Source organism: Anser brachyrhynchus (genome assembly GCF_964034855.1).
Source record: "Anser brachyrhynchus genome assembly, chromosome: 1".
Lineage (NCBI taxonomy): Eukaryota > Metazoa > Chordata > Aves > Anseriformes > Anatidae > Anser > Anser brachyrhynchus.
The window spans coordinates 139,642,372-139,658,931 of NC_137694.1; the positions used below are offsets into that span (position 1 = coordinate 139,642,372).

At 38.4% G+C, this 16,560-nt stretch overlaps 1 long non-coding RNA gene across 1 annotated transcript in view; it reads right to left on the reverse strand.

Annotated features, from left to right (window-relative positions):
* LOC308192116 overlaps positions 1–16,302 on the reverse strand; it is a 45,094-nt gene extending 28,792 nt beyond the window's left edge. Inside the window, exons 1-2 of the long non-coding RNA XR_013948577.1 lie at positions 16,263–16,302; positions 14,760–14,914 (exon numbers count right to left, since the gene is read on the reverse strand). This is a non-coding gene — a long non-coding RNA (uncharacterized lncRNA). The remainder of the gene's footprint in view (positions 1–14,759; positions 14,915–16,262) is intronic.
* Between the last annotated feature and the right edge of the window lie 258 nt (positions 16,303–16,560).

Below are 16,560 nucleotides of genomic sequence, written 5' to 3' on the forward strand. Positions count from 1 at the left end.
TTTTCTTTTTCTTTTTCTTTTTCTTTTTCTTTTTCTTTTTCTTTTTCTTTTCTTTTTCTTTTCTTTTTATTTTTATTTTTATTTAAAAATAAAAAGCACAGAAAACTATGACACCAGAACTTATTGCTTGTCATTCAGAAAGGAAGAAAAATTTATTCGTTTTTCCTATATGCCATAACTTGGCCTATAAATCAAATATGGATATCTTATTGTATTAGTAAGTTTTTTATTATGTTAATATGTTTCTCATTGTATTGGAGAGTTCTATTTCTCTAATATGGTCCAGAAGGCATTCTAATATGAAAGAAAACCCTGGCTAACATGACCTAAATTCCTTTAAGCTTATTATATTAGTGACATTCCTGTCATGTTAGCACCCTTTTGTATCACATTAGTGAAAACAAACCATGAAAATGTGATAAAAGAATTGCATAGGCAGTATGCACATTGTTAATAAGTCATCAGATTACTAGTTTGAAGAAAACTTTTCTAGCAATAAAATGAATAAATGCTGCCATGTCATTTCTAACAGTTTGACCTCTTGCAGTATTGCCACAAATCATCTCCTGTGGAAGAAAATTCACAGGTAAACTCCTGAGACCAAATAATATGCCTATAGGAGGCTGAAGTACTCTGGGATGTAAAAGTGCTGACAACAATTGTCATTTGCCATCAGTAATCCCGGGGAATAGGGAATTCGGATGAAGACAGCTTTCAGCATAGTGTCTCTTCCAAGTTGCATGGTTGCATCTTGACCACATCTCTGTCTTTCCTGACCATTAAGTACTACCTTACTACCTCCTCATGCCTGTGCACCGGGTAATGTCCTTACTGTTCAGTGGAACTGATATGTATTTGTGTCTACTAAACAGGGATGCAAACATAACAACTTAAACTATTACTATTAAACCTTCGTAAAGTCTTTCCAAACAGTAATGCAATGACGATTAGACTAAAATCCATCATGTAATAATAATAGGTAATGAATAATATATCTTGATTACAGCTCATCTCAGGCCAATTACCACTAAAACAGATATGAACAAAGCAAGCCAGATGGTCTAGTAAAGGATGTCCATAAATATCCCAGCCACGCACCCTCTGGCACACAGTGCCAAGATCTGTTTCCCCTGGTCACAGCAGGGAGCACCTGTCTCAGGAAACAATCTCTCTAAGCAGTTTGCTGAAACCAAAGTTCTTATTTGACAGGTAAAGTACAGTGTAAATGGGGTTTATAAGGAATAAAGCTGGAATAAGATAGAAATGTAAATGTAAATCCTGTGGTAGAGTGTCTCTTGGATATGAAAAGATCTGTACAGAGTGTCCCATCTTTGTGATTGTGATGCTAAGCAACCAAGATAAAATAAACTTCCCACAAGATGGCTTGGCAACAAACAAAAAATGACTGTGTATGAAACCACTCAAGCTATAATGAGACTAATCCAATGGGCAGTGCTTGAAATCACTGAGAACTTTGGAATCTTTTTTCTTTGTCTTTCCTTGGGGCTTCTCCATGTGCTGTAACTTCTCTATGCATGGAGAGTATAGTTAGTATTTTCATTTGCTGCCTAAGTAGCAAATTACCCTGTAAACAGCCCACAAGAGCTGATCTGTAATTGAATTGTAACTGTTGACTTTAGACATTTGGTATATTTGCTGCAAGAAGTAAATTTTCAAAACTTCATCTTGATGCAGTCAGACAAAATGAAAGGTAATATTCTTTATCTGCCACAGATTGCTGCAGATGAACTGCTTTCATATGAGCTTAAATAAGATTTAGTGTATTCCATCCTTCAGCTGGCCACAATTGAAAGTGATCAGGATCAATATAGCTGCCCCTGAATGCAGCCTGGTATTGTGCATTACAATAGAGGAAACGGCTGTATTCAAAATTTTCCTGTGTCAAATTAATTTCCATGTTATCCCCAAATTCAATTAGATGGGAACCCCGTGTAACTAAAAAAGTGTCCGACATCCCTTAGTGACAAATTACGGTGCTTAGTGTGCATATCAAGGTGAAGTGTTGAGCCTTGCTAATCTTCTCACTAATTCTCAATTACCGTAAAATGAAGCCATAAATCACACAGACAGGGGATCGATGGAAATGTTGTTTTCAGGGGTGATTGGCAGCCTCCCCAAAGGTTTTCTGTAAGTTGGTTTAAGGTTACCATTCTCTAAGGGGAGGGATGAGGTAGTCTTGCTCAATCTCTATGATATAGGCCCACAGGCCTTTTGGGGATAGTGGGGAGGGACAGCACCAATTTCAGCCCATCAGACATCCAATTTTTCTCCTTTTCATACCTGCTGTAGTAAATGAGAAACAAATTAAATTTCACTCCACTATCTCCACAGAAACCATTTAAATTTTTCATGGAAACTAAATTGTCCCTAGACAAATACCCCCTGATTCTATGAAAATATACTGGAGCGCTGGGGACAGAAATAAATTTGTGTCACTCTGGATATGCCATTCTCTGTAATGTCATTCACCGCCGGCCAATAAATGAGTCCCTCCTGGAACACAATGGTAAAGCCTTGTGCTCTGGTGGATTTGCATTGTTCCCCCACTCTTGAGCAGTCTAATATTCTTCCTGTTATTAATTTGCAGCCTAGGTTTTACATTCATGAGGCCAAGATTGAAATGTAAATGAGGCACAAAATAAGTAGTCAGCAGTAGCCCTGGCCGAGCAGCCTGTGTCATAGACTCATGGACTTACATGAAAATAGTTATCACTCAGAGAGATTAGCAGCTCAGAACATCAATCACTGCTGCAAGGAAACAATGAATAAAATCGCCCCGACACGAGGAAGGAAATTACAAGAGCTTTAAAGTGGAAAGGGAATATGTAATAGTGCTACCTGTTGTTGAAGTGCTAAGATGGCTGTAATAAAAGAAGCTGGGTTACTTCTCTCTCTCTCTCCCCCTGTTCCTGTTGATCACTAATATTTAAATTGTGCCATTTTTGTCATCTCAATTTATCTATTAAATGAGTTGCAGTTCCTTAGCCAGAGGTATATGATGCTTCACACTGCACTCAAATGAAACCCACAGCTTTGAGTTTGAACCCACTTTAAAATGGTGACACCCTATACATCACCCAATCTCTTGGCAAAGAAATAGATATATAAGCCTGAATCCTCAGGCTCCACTGAGCCTCAGAGGATGCAGGCCTTCAGATGGCGAGACAAAGGTGGCTTTACTCCACCACTGTGGTTTCCTAATTCCCAGGTGGTGTAGAATTTGTGCAGCAAGCAGTGCAAGTGGGGCAGTGTCAGGCCAACTCTTCCTCATCAACCTCTGAGACACTTTAAGCAGCAATCCCAGAAGCTGTCAAGAACCAGAGCATGGAGAAGATTCAGCTAATTCCCCTTTCCTTCAGCATCCCTGACCACCCCCACTTGGAGAGGCAGGGACATGGAGCCACCCTACCAGGTCAAAGCTACCCCACATTTCTCCTGATGCCTGGGAAACCCCAAATGGATTTATCCACTGATCAGAATGGCTGTGCTGACCTTGGTCCATGATTCCTGCTCAGATGAAAAATTTCTTAAAATATACTATCCCGCACCTATACCTAGTACAGTATGATTTCTACATTACTGTTATATATAAGGTTTAGTGCTCCAAAGTAGTACAGCTTGGGGGTTAACTGCTTAGCTTACTAGAATCTAATACATTATATTACTAGTTGGATATTTTTCTCTTCTGTTTTCTTCATATACGGCAAATGCTAAACACCATTCCATCCACCATGATTAATTTTGTCTTCAGGAGAAAATATACTCAATGACCACAGATGAACAGCAAGAAGCAAGAATACTTTGTTACAGAGCTTGTTCCTCAGACAACAGAACTATAGACATATTTTTTACCCCCCAAAAAATGGTAAATTCTGGTCTACTTTTTCACTCACTTAAATGAAGGTTTTCAATAGTAGAAGTAGCTTTAAAAGTGTCTCCTAGAAAGGCAAGTGCGAAGTAAATGCCAATAAATATTCCAATCCTCCTTATTATGAGATAGTTACTGTGATTTGTCCTGATAGTGACATATGCACATGCCTCTGTGATGAGCTGGAGCATCACTCTAACTTGTTTTCCCAAAGATGCTGGGCTCCTTTTCATGTGTCTACCTCCAGAAAATCTGTCTGTAGGGAGAACTCTATGTCACGAAATGGCTCATGTGGGTATATTTTCACTTGCCATACAAGTCTTAACACTATTCAACAAAGTATGAAATTTGAAACAGTTAAAATTATAAAGCTCCCCTCTTGATGCAACTGTGATTTGAGATTAAGATAACTTATTTAAACTTATTGTGCCTTAGACAGCACATTCAATGCAATACCTTTCATTTAAATTGTAAACGTTCTTCATGCAAAAATGTCAAATGATTCTGAAAAACTGATTTTTATACCAGTTTTTAAAGCAGCGAAACTGAGTCTTAGACAAGTGGTGAGTTTTGACCATGACCACACAACCTGGTAATGAGAGTAAGATTAGAAGCAAAATTTCCATTTTCAGTGGAAACCACTAGATCACACTTCCTTCAGAAATCATCCTTCCATTCCATTCCTCATCACGAGGAAGAATTAACTGATGTGTATGAGATATTGAAGTATGCCAGTAGAGATATTCTATGTGAGTGCACGATATCATGAATATTTTCTATTATATGGACAATGGACGTTTTGGTCAGATAGTCTCTGGAGAATCAAGACTGAGCTGAGAAGAATTATTAGCATATCAGAGTTAATGCATATCAGAAAAAGCAACACCTTCTTGAAAAGCTACTTTTTGCACAATAAAGATGCTACTCTTTTCTTTGCAGGTTCATTTTTAAAAGCACAATACAACTATATTATATAGAGTGAGTTCTGAACAATAATATGTGATAATGTGTCCAGTAACCTTTATTCTGTTTCTCTCCACAGAAGTTCACTAAGGATAATGCATACAGCTAAGAAAAGAAATTTGAAATTTAAGAGAAGTAAAAAGGCAGCATAAAATCAGAAGTTCAGCTGTGTATTAAAATGTTCTTTTGTGAGGTCAAGAAATTGATCATGAGTGAGCTAGCAGCAGGTATTGAGACTTAACCCACTTTTTTTTTTTCTTGCTTAAAAAGATGAAGTCAGACCCAACTTGTTACTGGCACCTCAGAGCCCTGCAGCAGTGTGCAATTTGTGACTAGGGAGCAGAAAAAACACAACTCACTTGCATGGCTCCCACACCAGCCAGCAGCTTCTGCTCTCAAACCCCTCCTCTTTTCCCTGTGTTGCCATTGTCTTCACTCTTAGTGTCTCAGAGTATCTTTTTAATTGCTTATCAAATGGATAGTTATTGTATCATAAAATCTTCAAAGCCATTTCCCAGTCCCATTCAGTTGTGAAGCTGAACTTTTAAACAATGATATATCACAATGGATTATGCTAATAAGCTTGTTAATAGCTCTAGTGGTGTTAACTGAGTGCATTAAAACAAACTGGTCCTTGCAATAGATTGAGAAATGTTTTATAAGGGGCATGTGATCTAAGAGAAGCCATGACAAGGCTAGTAAATAATAGCAGAAACTGGCATGACTAAAGAAATACCCACTTAAATTATTTATATGTTAATCAAAAATACAGTTGTTAAGCAATATCATTAGTTCATTACTAATTGGTTTATGGATTTGTGATGAATTACTTATTTGCATGCAAAGTAAATCCTCAGCCTTTTGTTCAGCATTTCTAACATTATAATATTTGCAGGTTTCCTCTCTGCAGCCCTCTTCCTTCACTAAAATGATTACATCAGCATGTCAAAGAAACTAGATTTTCAAGGTAAAGACATAATTTTCTTCTGCAAAGTATGCAATACATTATTGTCATATATTTTTAAAAAGTCATAATATATCAGCAGTCTGTGTTTGAGAGACATGCAATTAATCCTATACAGTGAATATTTCTCCTTAACCCCCACCAAAAATCCTATACTTTGAACATTTATTAGTAGTGATGACAGTGATATTGTTTCCTTCATATATATCAAATTTGGCTGTAAGGCATATTATTGTGGAAAATGTTAAACTCCACTTTAGTTATAGTCAGGTTGGGCTGGGTATAATCTAAGGACTAAGCACACCTCTGGATCTATTGTAGGACATGCTAGAGAAATGGGAGGGTGATTCACCCAAAGGTGAAGAAAGGCATTTTGTGTGATGTCTGAACTAGTTGGTAAGTTTCTTAATTATCAGTTTTTCAGAACCAGTTTCTCGTCAAGCCCCTCCCTTCCTGTCCTCTGTTTCCCTCTCTTTCTCATCTTCTTGCAGCTCCTTCCCGACCTTTGCTCTGATTTTTTATTCTCATTTCCCTCGGTGCAACTGTTCCTTCCCAACCGCACCCCACACCCACTACAGTAACCTGTGTTCTCAGCCTTCACCCATTTTTTTCCAACCTCATTATTTTAGACTGAAGTCCCCAGACTCAGGAACTATCATTACATTATTTCTACTTTTGCAGGTTTTTGCTTGTAAGGGGAGCTTAGATGTATTCCCTTCCCTTCCCTTCCCTTCCCTTCCCTTCCCTTCCCTTCCCTTCCCTTCCCTTCCCTTCCCTTCCCTTGGTCTATGTAATGAACTAACCAACTCTCACCCTGTAAACCTACCCTACCCTTGAATTACATCTCCCTTGCTCCAGCCTACCTCCTGAATATCTTGAAATACTTTCTTTTGCAAAAACTTTTAGGGCCTTCTCTTTACAAGCACAAAGATTGTAGCGCATTTTCCAGCAGGTTGTTTTTCTTTGATATTTATCATCCACAATCTGCCTCAGCCCAGAAAGATGTGCATCACAATCTAATCCAAGCAACATTCACAAGTACAATAGAGCCCTGGCAGAAAAACAATATAGAAAGTGAAAGGCAACACAGAAAAAGACAACCAAAGATAATGGACAGTTCTGAATGCTGTGAAAAAGTAAAATATTATTATCAATATTAATTATTGATATTATGAATCTGGCACTATAAAAAGGGATACTAAGAAGTGGCACCTGCTCCCCAAAGTATTCCTGTCCAAATAGATGAATATAGACATGCTAGCAGGAGGTGAAACTTCATGTTTGCACTGCTCTGGTTCAACTGAAACCAAAATCCATTCTGGCCCATGGCCCAGCACTGTGCTTGTCCTCTGCTAGCTCCAGGACATGTGCAGGATGAGGCCTAGCAGAGCTCAGGCCGCCCAGTGTCACATCTATTACCTGAGATGATGCAGCTCAAGTTTCATTTTCTCTGTTATGACCACTGACTGGATTTGTATTGAGCTCCAGCACGGACCTGTACAAATGTCTGCATTCAAAAACAAGGTGCAAGATGAGTTTGGGATGGAAGCATGTGGTCTAATCCACAGTCACTTGCAGCCAAAGTAGTGAAACAAATACCTCAAACCTGCACAGGAAGCCACTGACAGAAATGGGAAATAGCATCCAGTCCCATACCTTGGTTCAGTACCACATGCAGTAAATATTGTAAATAATTTTGTACAATACTCTGTTTCTCTGGGATGTAGACCTTATGTCATAAAAATCCATGGCCAGAGGTCCCCTTTAATTAATCTGGATGAATGAAGAAACTCAGATGAGATTCTTTTAATTCTTATTCAAATTTGCAGGAAAAACAGAGAAAAGATGCCAATTTTCAGGCACATTAGGGCTATAGAAAGGTGACAACTATGAAAAATGAAATTTCCCACTAATCTCCCACAGAAGAAGAAAGGTAATATGTACATTAAGCTTATTCTTTGCTGTTCATGCATTGTAACCCCTGTGAAACTACATATGAGGAGGAGTGGAGGAAAAGAAAATATTTTCTGTGACCCTTTATTTCTCAGCCCTTTGCTAACATGTTGGCATTTGTGTTAGTCTCCTTCCTTGTACTCAAAAAGCAGATATTTGTTTAAGCCATTTAGTAATAAACCACTTCCAACCCCCCCCCCCAATTGATCAAAACATAAAACTTTCACTTAATTTACCAATCTCTGATCATAGAATATGAGATTTAATGCCTTTTCTACAGAAAGACCACGTCACAACAAAATTATATCCATTTACAATCATTTTCTTTTGGATATAGTGGCAAGAACACATACATTTAGCAAACAGGAAAAAAGAAAAGCAGGAGAAGATGCAACATTTGAAACCACAGCTGTTGATGAAGGTGATGATGCCTTCCAGGATTACTAATACTGTTTCTGTGCCCATATTTTGACTGGAAAGCAATAAGCCACATCTCAGGCATTACAAAATAATACATTGGAGGATAAGTGCAGCAAGGCCATAGACGAAGACTAAGCTATTACAATTGCAAGTAAAGGCAGATATCCCAGCCATAGATTGTAGTGACATCTATTTACACATCTGGAAGCTTTGTGTCCAGCATGTAGTATGGACTCAGCCTGTAACCAGAGAAAAGAAACCACCAAAAGGTGAATCACCCCCATTTAAAGGTGGATAACAAAGACTGGAGAAACAAATCACCTCCCAGAAAGAGTCTTTCAAATTCTGTGGGCTATAAAGGTAGCCTAGACAACTTGGTTAGTCTCAGCACCCTAATTTTAGATGGTTAAAACTAGGTAAGATATCTCCCCCTTCAAATGCCTCTGAAATAAGATCTGGCTGTGTCTAACAGTTATAAAAGCTTTTATAGAGCTTTCCAAGTGGGATATCAGCAGCTTCACCTTTCCAGGCTAAAATTATGTTCAATGCCTGAATTTGCTGGTGCCAACTTTGTACTTCCATGTGGGAATTTCTTACTCTGTAAGTAATGCAAATCTTCAGATATCTGTGCAAAATTGACAATGAAACTACAGCAGCTCATTGGAGGCCAGCACAACTCAACCACCACAGCAGAATGACTTTTAATTCCCATCAGCAAACGAGTCAAATCCTATTTCTGAAACAGGGAGGGAAGGCTTTTATAGACCTCAGCCAGCAAATGAAACCCCACTCTCTCGCTCGCTATTTTCTTTGACCCCTTGAGCTGACTCCCTCCGTCTTCCTTGCTGTGTTCATGTGTACATAGTTGCAGGTTCATGGAATCAAATCAGTTATGGCCCCGTGTTTGTCCTGTGGTTCTCCCTGGACCTCCTAGCTGCTGCCAATCCCAGCAGGTGCACCAAGATATGTCTGGTATTGGCTTCAGTGTCAGAACTCTCGTGTGCTTCAGGGTGCCAGCACACCCTCAACACCCCAGGCTTTGAAGCCCTGGGTGGAGTTCTGGGTAGTCAGTCATCACCTCCAGAATTTAATTTCTTTTCAGGGAAAGGAAAGGTGATGAGGACTGTCTTCATCCTCCAAAGTTGCTTACTCCTTAGGTCTTTCCCAGGTCTCACCAAAATTCTTTACTCAGAGAATTGCCTGCCCAAAATAGATGGTAGAAGTGAGAGTGCATTCACTGATGTATATCAGGACCCCATCATGCAAAAGGAAGTTTCAAACTGGAATCAGTTCGCAAAGAGCCTACCAGTAGGGGAAAAAAACAACAGGTGCCAGTAGATGTCTGCCTATGAAAGAAGCTGGGATGAAAAGTGTAAGACATCCCACTTTTCATTAGCCTGATTGTCAAAAAAAAAAAAAAAAAAAAGCACATATAGAATCAACTAGCTACAAGGAATGAAGTGATCTCTTCCCATTATAATCAGGACACAGAGCCTGTGATATCTCTGGGAGCTCAATCTAAATAAGGCCCTATCCTCTCGTCTCTTTCACATTATGAATAAAAACATGAAATTAGTTTTATGTCAGAAGAACAACCCTTAAGACACTTGTAACTTATAATTATAATTTCTAAGCTGTTTGGCTTGTCAGTATCAAGGAATTCACAGCCCAAGACTTCCAGGACTTTATAGGCTGAGACATGCTGTGCTAGCTACTGAAAATTAACTATGAATCTCTCATCTGCATTCTGATTTATTAACTACAGTGAGAAACAGAAAGTTAAAAATGTACTGTATGTGCATAGCCTGCTAGCATGGAAGAATGCATTAGCTGTGTTCTGCTACTAGTCAATAAAATACTAGCAATGGATAAATGCAGGGGGTTTCTTCTGGCAAAGGCATTTAGTTTTTTCTTGTAAACAAATATTGCAAAATTTTCATCTTTGTGCAAGAGCAGAGCTGGCCCCAGTAACAATTTCAGGATTCTGCTGTATTCACAGGTAGCACACACACATACACGCACACACACAAAAAAAAAGAAAAAGAAAAAAAAAAGGGGGGGGGGGGGGAAGATATTTGCAGACTCTCTTTGCTATGCAAAATACCATTCCCTTGCTGGATCTGGCTGAAAAATGGTAGGATTGGCTGTGATGTATTTTGAAAGAAACAATCTTTTTTACATACTTTCAATAAGAATTCTGTGGGGGAGGGCTGACAAAAAAATAAATTAGGAACTGAAATCCATTTCATCTTTCACCATAAAACAGGAAAATAGACTATAGAAATAAAATACTATTTGAAAAAAAAAAAAAATCCAAGATATTTCAAGTCCAGTCTTTACCAAAATTTCTTTCTTCCAAAAAAAAGTACTTAAGTTGTCAGGCATACTATTTCCTGATTTTGCAAGAGTTTTTCCAGGTTCTGTTTTCCTTCCAGGTTTGCATTTATTTAGTTATTTTTTAAATAACACCACTAAAATTTAATCCTTTCTTATTATTTTGAGGCCATAAGGGGATTGTCTCTATTCCAGATTTTATTTTGTGGGAGGCAGGATTATTATTATTTTTTTTTAATGTCAAAGTTATCTAGTTCCATTTTGTAAGTGAAACGCTTGGCAGCTGTAACACAGCTTGGCTCTTGAGAACACACAGTGCTAGAACTTAATGCCTTAAAATAAAGGCAGGCAACCACTGGTCTCACCATTTTATGGCGGAGAAATGAGGGCACATAGGGTGGACCCGAAATAGCATGATGAGCTTTTCACAGCTCTGGGTATCAAGGTCAAGGGAATATATTTCTTGTTCAGTCCCTGCCCCCTGAAACAGAACCTCCATGACAGGCACTACTTTAATGAGGATCCCAAATTTTTATTTTTTTTTTTCAGTTTCTTCCTGCATTGTTCCTGTCTAGAATTACCATCTGTCTTGCTTCTCCCTCTCCCCACTGTGTGCTTTCATGATGGACTCCTTTGCTGCTTAAATTTTTAAAAATTTCAATTGACCAGAAATTGGTAAAATCCAGAAAGAGTTATGTCCAGAATTTTAGGAGAACCAATCACTTCCAATCATTTTCTAAATTACTCCTTATTTTTACTTTGCAATATCAAAATCTAATTACAATAATTTGCATACCTGAATCGCAGTTGTACCACTTCTTTGTACAAAGTTATAGTCAGACCTGGGACAGTGACTTTAATTTTCCATTTTGTGAGTAGAACATTCTAACAGAGCTTGTTGTCAGCCATACACAAAACAAAATTTGAAATGAAATTTTAAAGACTGAAAAAGCTCAAGTAGAGAGAATGTTCTTGACTGTGAAATTAAAAAAGTCCTTTCAGAGTTTATACATTCTGGCTATGACAGAGTTACATGGCTGATCATAGATTTGTGATATATATTGACTGTACCAGATTAAAAGTTAGACTTTATTTGTAGCATAAATCTGGTAGATGAATATGTAATGTACATTCTTCTTTTATCGCGGTCATAGAATACTCTGAAACTTTAACCCCCAGAATGCTATGTACATATTTCTCTCCATATTTTGCATTCACACAAATAATCACATTAGTTGTTGGATACCTTTTTTAGTAACACTCTTTTCTTTTACAAAATAAAAGACTGCCACTTTCCATCATTTCACAAAACCCAGAAAGACAGTAAAATCTTCAGAGCAACTGCAGCTTTTTCTTGCTTACTCCCTCACACGTTCCCTCTAGAGAAGCAGATGTTTGACTTGTCTCATGTAAAAGGCAAAAATTGAGTTACAGCTTCACAGTGCAAGATTTGCAATGTTTGGTACAGTTTATTAATGTTAACCAAATAAAAATGACATTAGTGAAAAAGATCTACATGATATCTCAGAACTCCCAAGATTAGGCCAGATGGTCACTTCTAACTGATATAATCTAGTAAACTCTGTTGAGAGACAAGCTATTGATTGAATTTCTGACTTTAAATGCAAGCCCCATATCTGCACATGTCCACAGTGATATCAGTTGCTTGAAATCCAATACAGAGGTGTAGATTGGGAGATGATGTTAGTTGCTACCTATTAAAACTGTCAATTCCATCTGTTGTCTAACACTTTAAAATACTGAGTGTAGTTTTTAATAGATCAGTATTAGATTAAGAGGCTGTATATTAAGGCTCTTACTATCTGAGAAGCATGGGTAAATGTATAATTAAATGACACAATGGAAAAGGAACTCCGCTGGCTGGAACCAGCCCAAATTAGCATCAAGCAGGAAGCAAATGCTGTGATTTAGGATTTCTGCAGCAGCCAGACTTCCCTAAAAATGAGTAATGTGCAGCACTATTAAAATTCTCTTTACAGGCAAGTATATCATGATTAAAATGTGGAAGCGTTGTGAGCATTATGATTATCCAGCTCCCCGCGCTGTTCTTCCACAGGTACCTCAGTGACTCTGTGCATCTGCCAAACTGGCAGGCTCTGATGACTTTCCCAGAAGGGCTGTCTCAGTTGGCTGATGACAACCACATCAAAGCCATGTTTCTGAAAATTCGTAGTCCTGAACATCCCACCCCTTTCCCCCAGAATATAGTTGAAAGCCACAGCTTGGGGTCCCAGGGGTGTGCATAGGGTGGTGGTTCAGCCTGCCCTTTCCCCACAGGTGTGCTGCACCTTCAGGCACTGGCCAGATACCAAGGGCTGATAAGGAGGGAGGGCGAGGGGCGGCCACTTCCAGCATTGCCAGCTCAACATCCAGCAGCTGTTGCTGCTTAAAGTTAATCGGAGAGGGAAACTGCCCTCCTCAAGCCAGATGTACCAGAGTGACCACAGGAAAGGAAGAGCTTCTGCGAGGGGGAAGAGGGAAGACAGACAAAAATGTGGAAATGGACCTTAAATGCAGACAGACGAATTTGCTCATTTTATAGCTCCCAGTATTTGCATGTAGAAGCAAAGAGAACAGGCCCAGTGTGTTGGAAGAAAAGCAGTAGGAGTCCTCCAGCTGTCTGGAAAGGGGCTAGAAGTAGTTTTCTCATAAAAACTGATGGCTTATTTTTCTCATAATGTTTCTCTAGAATGAACATGTAATCTCCTAATAGCTGACCCTAGCTGGGCCAATGCCTCCCAAAATAGAAAAGAATCTGGACTCAGACAAAACACTACTCTGGGGCTTAGGGGGGTTCTTTTTGCATTAACCTTCAGAAGACATTCTGGTTTAAATTCAGATTTTGACAGCAGTGCTATGGAGGACTGAGGTGGAAGTAGAAGAGCTTTCAAGATAGAAGAATTTGGAGGAGACCCAAAAAATTCTGTCTGTTTGCATACAGGCTAGTGGGCTGTAGTCAAAACAGCTTTGTAAGTTCCCCTAATGCACCGCAAGAAGAGTTTGGGAAACATAAAGTCTCTTCATGTTATTAGCCAGTACAAGGTACATGAAACATTCATGGAAAATGAATGTTAAGCGAATACTACAGTATACTCATAGAATACAAATTGTGAATTCAGAAACACTCTATTCCCAGCAGATATGCAATTTGAAGAATTATGCTCATTCCAAATAGAAACAGAGACAATATTGTGTGATGTAGCTGATAAATTAACCAGCAAAGGTCCAATTTCATGCATCAAATGCTCAAAACAGATCTGTAGAACCAGAAGTATTTCTTGGTAGCATTACACTGCTTAGAATAACAAATATCTTCAAGAAAATCAAAAGCTGCTTGCAGATTATGCACAAAAACCAATACAAGTTTAGTAAATGGATTATTTAGTCAGCTATGATTGCTGCTTATTACGGTAACAGTAGCAAGTGTCCTTCATGAAAGAAGTAGCTATCATGATCCCTTTCTAGTAGGTTTGAAATACACAGCATGACAGATTGGTATCACACAGCAGTATAGATGTGAGTATTTCAACTATGGAGAGCAGAAATTTCACTCTCACCATGGTTTTCTTCATGCTGATCACAATTCTCCAGCATGGCCTCATTGGTGGGGCTCTCTCCAACATGACAGGAACCACCAAAACCATCATCTGAGCTTTTTTAATGGATTTCATAACTACATACAGCCAGATAGCAATAACACTTGATGACTAAAGCTTTATAACACACGGATGGATAAAGAGAGATCATAGGTGTTTCAAAGCTTTCAGTATGCTTTAAACTAGAAATTTTAACTTTATTTACCTCAGTGGGCCACTGAAATATCCTGCTTTGTAACCCAGACTTTATCAAATTAGAGGTTAAATATCTCACAACATTTTTAATCTTTTTCATAACCCAAAGTGTAACAGAAAAATACTGTTATAAATGATTCTTTTAAACACATAATAAACTTTCTGACTGATGTCATATGAGACCTGGGAAACCAGAGTAGCTAAATACAAAAAAATATGATTTTAGTATATTTTTTTTCCTTCCCATCTAGCAGAAATGGCAGTTCACATAAAGAACCAATACAACAGCTGTACCTGATTCATGGCAAAATGTTTGCTAGAGCTGCAAAAAAAATAATAAATTCATTACTTGGTGTTTTAGGAAGAGGAGGGATTTAGTCACAGCACATAAGGGAGGACTGGACAAGCAACAGGTGTCCCTTACCATACAGCAGTGGGGGATCCAAAGAGAACGGAGGCTCCTCGACACTGGAATTCTCAGCTACTTCTTTCATTTAAATCCAGGTCTTCTAACCAACCACTTATAACCATCATCCCCTTCAGGACTTGTCATGCTTACTAGTGGACTTCTGTCTGTGTCTTTTTTTCAGAATCAGAAAGTAATTTTAAATAGAAAGAAAACCAATACTTGAATTTCCAAAATAAGGTATTAGAGGAATAATGACAAAAGATACCATAATTGAGGATGGGAGAAAGAATAACTGAATATAATATAAACTGACTATAGTAAGCCATACACATTAATGTGCATACACATGTACATGTATTTACAGCTAGCAACACAAAAAAGCAAGACATAGTATTTAATGGACCAAGGAAAAGCAAAATCTTGAATGTTGCATAAGATGATTAAGGGTACAACATCAAACATATGGAATATTCTCATGCTAAAATACACAAAGGATTCTGTTGCTATTGAATTTTCACCAGCTGCCAATTTTGCTGATACTGTTATGAGCACACACGGATGGGACTTGCTCCAGGACTAGCACCAAGGGGAATCAGCATTGCCAACTGCAGAAAACATCAGTCCACCTCTTCCCAAAATTATCCCTATGTCATACTCTTCTGCCATGGCATTTTCCATCCCCAGCTCAGAGATGTTCTTCATTTTGAGTTTGAAATATGTCGGAAATGCAGGTGTTGTATCAGAGGAGAAAGAAATGGGGGCTAAGGAGGGAGGGGAAGGAAAAGAGAGAGGAGTAGCTGAAGGCTCTTTCCTACTTCCTACTCAGACAATGCGCACTTGGTAGGAAACATTTGGCAAAGGACGCAGCACCCAACAGCTTCCACAAAACACAGGGTGTCTGGTGGGAGCTAGTCAGTGCAGAGCCAGTTGAAAGTCTATTTTCATTTGAAGATGTTTTGCTGATTGCTGAACTCTTCTGAAAAATCTGACCTGGATTATGACCACTGAACATTTTTGAAAATTGGTTCTCTGTGATTCTGAAATGTTTAATACTCAGTAGTCCCAAAGTGCAAATGCATAATGGGAGTATTGAATTTCTTATTTTGCATAATAAAATATTTTCAGGTCAATTATGTACCAGCCCTTGCCCATCCTTCCTCTTGCTCACATAAGTACCCATTGCTGAATCATGTCCATTTTTTTCCCCAGTATTTTCAATTCCAAATGAAGGAGAGAGTGACCTGCATGATATGGACACATTGAGTAAGACTGCCCTTTTTTACAAGTTACTGAAACTGTTGTTCTTTTTTGTAAGTTACTTAGGCTTACTTATTCATAATATCACTTAGCACAATTTTTTTCTCCACTTATATCATTATTGTAACAATAAGTGTCACCGATGCAGTGGCAAGAACAACCCAGAGAAAAGATTGCAACTCATTATCATTCATTACTGTACTGAAGAGAGATTAAAAACATAATGGAAACTGAGAGAAGATGTACCTTAGTGTCACTTACCTTGTACTTCTCTCGAAGCCAGGAATTTCCATGGGCTGTGATAGCGACTTGATCACTGACTACCAGTCCTTGACCTTGGGCAGATCACTTGACCTTCATAGGACTTCATTACCCCAGTGTAACCTCTGATAAAAAAAGTAGAATCACACTGAAATCTGGTCCTGTATTTGAGGAGAGTTTTTCTGCCTTTACAGCTATATTTTTGAGCTTAAGTAGATAGAGCTGGTTAATGAGTTATGGTTATTTAATACTTCCCATTATAAGACCTCATTTTCAAATGTTGTAACTTTGCCAAATG